This window comes from Apium graveolens, chromosome 9, assembly GCF_009905375.1.
Source record: "Apium graveolens cultivar Ventura chromosome 9, ASM990537v1, whole genome shotgun sequence".
In the NCBI taxonomy this organism is placed as follows: domain Eukaryota; kingdom Viridiplantae; phylum Streptophyta; class Magnoliopsida; order Apiales; family Apiaceae; genus Apium; species Apium graveolens.
Genome location: NC_133655.1, coordinates 140,412,957 through 140,418,779, shown reverse-complemented (window position 1 = coordinate 140,418,779; position 5,823 = coordinate 140,412,957).

Genomic DNA, 5,823 nt, shown 5'->3' with positions numbered 1-5,823 from the left:
CTGTGAAGCCTACATCCTCTAAGCCAAAGAGAACAAAGACTGTTCCTCAAACACCTCAAAAGAGGAGGCGATTTACTTTGAGAGATGAATCAGATTCTGAGGTACAGATTCCTTCTTCAGAACATGTGGTGGTTGAAGCTGAGAACGCAACTTCTCAGAAGGATTCTGCAATTGGGGGTTCTAGGCTTCTCAAGAGGCTTAGACGCATGATAGTTCCTGAAACTCCCAAGGAATCCAAATCAACAAGGAAGTACAAGAAACAGAGGGCACAAAGGCCAGTTTCAGATGATGAGGAGGAAGCAGCTAAGGAAGGGGATCAGGAATCTCTGTTCTCACAAGACAAGGAATTTGCTCCAGTCACTTCTTCTCCATCAACTCCATCTCAGGAAGCTGTATCTGACAAGGCTAACTCACCATCTGTGTCTCTTGTTGATCCAGGCACAAGTGCTGAAATTGATATTCAGAACCTGGTTGTGCCTGGAATACTTTTCTTAGAAGCTCCAACAGCAAATAATACTTCTACAACATCTGTTATTGATGCTGTTCAAACTCCAGAGTTATCAAACAACACCTTCTCTGCATCAAGATGCTGATGATCAGATTTTAGGTGAGCATCAGGATATGGCTGTTGATCAGAACTTAGTATCAGATCAGCAATTAGAGGATGATGAAGCATCCATTGCTACTCACACTGTTGTCTTATCAGAAGATACTGATTCTTTAAGTTCTGATGCTGCAAATGTTGGAGATACTGGTGAAGCTGCTACAACTGTAGATGCTGATGAAGCAGGTCCTTCAGGATATACTCCTCCACCGACTCTTCCTAAGTCTGAACTGGTAAAGGAGTTTGTTATCAGGGATACACCAGTACCTTGGAGTGAAACTCCTGCAGGTCAGGAGTGGACTAAGGAATGGAACTCAGTTTCATGTGTTCCAAATGCCTTACATCTTGCTGAGCACTTGACTAAAGCTGATGAAATGTTAAATTCTGATGATTTTAAAACCCAGCTTAGAGTCACTGCATTGAGTACTAAACATCTACAAGGTCTTCATTCCAATACTCATGCAGAGCTACACAAGATTCATGAGAACTTTATCAAACAGGAACATGTTTGGAATATTGATAAGACAAAGTTCTTCCAACCTACCATTGACAGGGTTGCTTATATTGAGAAAACTCAAGAGAAGCAACAAGCTCAGATTGATCAAATTCTGACAAATCAAGCTTCTCAGCAATCGCAACTTACTGAAATCCAGACCTCAGTGGAACTACTTATCTCTCTTTTATTACCTGCTGATGCCAAAAAGGGGGAGAAGGTAATTAAGTCCAAATGCAAAACCAACAAGACACTGCAAGGAAAGGATGATGGAAAAGATGACCAAGGAACCTCTGGAATGGGTAGTGGTCATAGTCAAGGTAGAAGGTTTACATCAAGACAAGCTAGTCACAGAACAAGTTCTGATACTGGGAAAAGAATAAGTTCTGCTGCTGGTAAAAGGATAAGTTCTGATGAACTTCTAGATCTTGATGAGGAAATGTCAAGACAGTTATTTCTTCAAGAAAATCCAGGGATGGACTTGGAAAGTTTAAAGGAAGAAGAAGCCAGACTTAAATCAGAGAAAGTCACATCTAAATCTGAAGCTTCTGGTAAAAAGTTACTTCCAAAACCTAAAGGCATTGTGATCAAAGAAAGGATACATACTGAACAACTTTGGCTAGATCACAACCACAGATAGATCTAAGATCCAAGGGTAAAGAAAAGGTTGGTGAACCTATCAAGCCTTATGTACCTCCTGAGGAAGAAGAAATTACTGATGGAAAAGATGATCTTGCTCTGACTACAAGAAAAGTTCTTAAAACAACCTCTGACATGGCTCAAGTTGTTCAGAGTCAAGAAATTGTAAGTTCTGATATTCAGAAGAAGCAAGTAACCTCTGACAGTGCTCAAGTTAACTTGATATCAGAAAATAGATCTAAAACACTCCTACCAGGATTCACTAAAGCAAAACAGACTCAATCTTTGAAGACTACTGCAAGTGGTTTTGAAGCAAGAGTAGTTACTGGAAAAGAAGCTAGAGATAAAACTGGATTGGGAAGTGCTGATGAAAGAAGAGTACACAACACTACCAATGATCCAACTTCCTTGAGTGAACCAGGTATTGGAGCAACTCCTGAGAGATTGAATCAACTGGAATCTGTACAGATGGTTTACCATACCTACTTGAAAGAATACATCATGTTGTATTTCATGACAGATGGTAGGGTTTATCATATAAGACAAAATGCCATTCCTTTGAAGTATTTTGAAGAATTGGAGCATGTACTTTTCTTACTTCAAGTGGATGACAGAATAACAGAGACTGCTGCAAACTACTTAAAAGAACAGATTCAGAGACAGAAAAGGCTTTATTCTGTTAAGTCTGACAGCATATATGTTCCAAAGTACAGAGATCACAATGGTGATATTGTTGATATGAAGCCTAATACTGCACAGATCAGAACGTATCTTGGTATTAAGGGACTTGAATTCAATCTTGAATCTGACAAAGCTTATGTCATAAGACTAGATCAGGAGTTAAGAAAAGCAAAGATTAATGATCTCAGAGCTGCAATCTTTCAAACTGGTGAAGATACTGCAGAGCTTAAAGGTGTTAAAAGGAGAATGATTGATGAACTAAGATATGCTGAGAAATGTTTGTTGAAGAACTATCTCAGAACAACTCCTGACATCAGAGAGATCAGAAAATGAAGAAGTCAAGTCGAAGATCTACAACTGCTTAAATTATGATATTTATACAGATTGAAGTTGTTATCAGAAGTTGAAATTGGTAAAAACTTTAAGGACTGTAAGTTGTAGTTATCTAGTCTATTTCTTATGCATTTGTACTTAATGTTTTTGACATCATCAAATATCTGTTAAACTTGTATATTTTGTTAATTTACAAGGGGAGAGATTGTTAGATATATTTGATAATGTCATGGCTAATATGTTTTATGTTTAGCTTTCAGATCTTATGTGAACAGGATAAATCAGTACTTAACTGTTGATCAGTACTTATACTGGAAGTCAGGACTTAAGGATATCAGTACTTATATTATCAGGAGATAATCATCAGAAGATAGATATCAGAACTTAAGTGCTGAAGGACAATCAGATAAGGACAGTAGCTGATTAAAGGAAAGAAGATCGAGATAAACATAAGAAGAGATATGCATGAAGAAGGAATTCCGTGAAGAATGGAATACTTGGAAGAAAAGATATCTGATTGATATATTTTAGGAAGCAGAATTATATTCCATATCAATTAGCGATTATCTTATAACTGTGTAGTATATAAGCACAGGCATAGGGTTTACACTATAAGTGTTATCATTATCGAAGTTATTATTCTTTGTAACCCTAGCAGCTCTCGTGATATTTGTTCATCACTGAGAGGTAACAGTTCCATACTGTAACAGAGTTTTGTTTCAATAAAGTTTGTTTTCTGTTACTTAAGTTCTTAAAGTTCGATTTGAGTGTACTATACACTGTATTCACCCCCTCTACAGTGTGTGTGTGACCTAACACTGCAAATGCCAAAAATATCCTGATGGCCTCTAGTCTAGCCACTGGAGCATAGGTTTCATCATAATCAATGCCTTCAGCTTGTGAATACCCTTTAGCTACCAGTCTTGCTTTGTTTCTTATAACCACACCATCTTCATCTAGTTTATTCCTGAATACCCACCGAGTACCAACAGCTTTCTTGTGTGTAGGTCTAGGTACCAGTTTCCAGACTTGTTGATGTTCAAACTGATTGAGTTCATCTTGCATAGCAATCACCCAATCTGGATCAGTCAGTGCTTCCTCAATTTTCTTAGGTTCCATCTCAGAAAGAAATCCTGAGAACAAACACTCATTTTGAGTAGCACGTCTAGTTCTGACTCCAACATCTGGATCACCAATAATCAACTCAAAAGGATGAGCTTTATTCCAGACAGTCTGTCTTGGAAGATTTGATCTTGATGATTCGCCTTGAAATTCATTGGGATGTTGTGTCCTACTAGTTGATCCTTCAGCATCTCCCCCTGAGTTGTTGCCATGTTGACTTGAAGATTCTCCGTCAGTAGCAGTGGTATCTCCATTGTTGCCAAAGTTTCCATCACCATTACCTTGAGTATCATCATGATTAACAGGTTCTTCACCAGCAACAACCTCAGGTTCTTGACCATGTTCTGATTCTGAATCTGACATATCATCAAACTTCAGTTTCTCAGAAGGATCTTCAGTTTGGAAACTAGGGAGTTTAGTGTCATCAAATGTAACATTGACACTTTCAGTTACTTTGTATTGATCAATGATATACACTCTGTATGATTTTCTTCCATATCCAACAAAAATACCCTCATATGCCTTTGCCTCGAATTTACCACGACGATCATCTCCATCCTTGAGCACGAAGCATCTGGCACCAAATACATGAAAGTATTTGATAGAAGGTTTCTGTTCATTCAAAATCTCATAAGGAGTTTTCATGAAGTCTTTGTTGATTAGAGTTCGATTCTGAGTATAACATGCAGTATTGACAGCTTCAGCCCAAAGATACATTGGAAGACCTGATTCACTTAACATCGTTCTTGCAGCTTCAATCAATGTACGATTCTTCCTTTCTACCACTCCATTTTGCTGAGGGGTTCTAGGAGCTGAAAATTGTCTGGTAATCCCTTTGTCTGTACAGAATCCATTGAGAAGTGAATTCTTAAATTCTGTTCCATTATCTGACCTTATTGCTCCAACAGGGACATTAGAATCTAACTCGATCAACTTGATATGATCAATCACAACTTGTGGTGTTTCATCCTTAGAGTGAAGGAATAAAACCCACGTATACTTGGAATAGTCATCAACTATCACAAGACAGTAACACTTCTTTGACATCGAAAGGACATTAACTGGTCCAAATAAATCCATGTGTAATAATTGTAGAACACCAGTTATGGAGGATGTGTCAGTGCCTTTGTGACTTGCTTTCTTTGACTTTCCTTTCTGGCAAGCCTCACATAGTCCTTCTGGGGAGAATTCCAGCTGAGGCAGACCTCTGACCAATTCTTTTTTAAAAAGAGAATTCATTGTTTTGAAATTGAGATGAGAAAGTCTCTTGTGCCATAGCCAACTCTCATCTGTCGATGCCTTTGCATAGAAACAATTGACTTCATGATTGCTTCCAGAGTTCATGTCAGCTACGAACAGATTTCCTTTCCGGATTCCCATCAAGGAGGGTTTTTCACTTTTCTTGTATAGAATCTGACACTTCAGCTTGTCAAATAAAACATTGTAGCCGTTGTCATAGAACTGACTAATGCTAAGCAGATTGTGTTCAAGTCCTTGCACAACATACACATTTTCAATGATAACATTTCCAGCTAGCAAACAACCATATCCCTCAGTTAAACCTTTGCTGTTATCTCCAAAGGTAACCACTGGGCCAGCTTTCTCAACCATATTTGATAGCAGGGCTCTATCTCTGGTCATATGTCTTGACGATCCGCTGTCAAGAATCCACACTACCGGTTGTACCTGTTTAATGCCCTGCAATACAAATGGATTAGACCTTCTTCGGAACCCAAGCTTGGCTGGGTCCGGCATACTTGTAAAATTGGCCTTTATTAGGCAAAACAACATTCTTAATTTTAATGTTCTCAACTTTCTCAATGACTGGACATTTGACCTTGTGAACAGCCTTGACAAATTTCTGTTTAGGCTTAGGCACAAATGTCTCCTTTCTAGCTTTAGGAGGACTAGCAGTCTTAGACCTATCATGCTTTCTATTATTCACATGCTG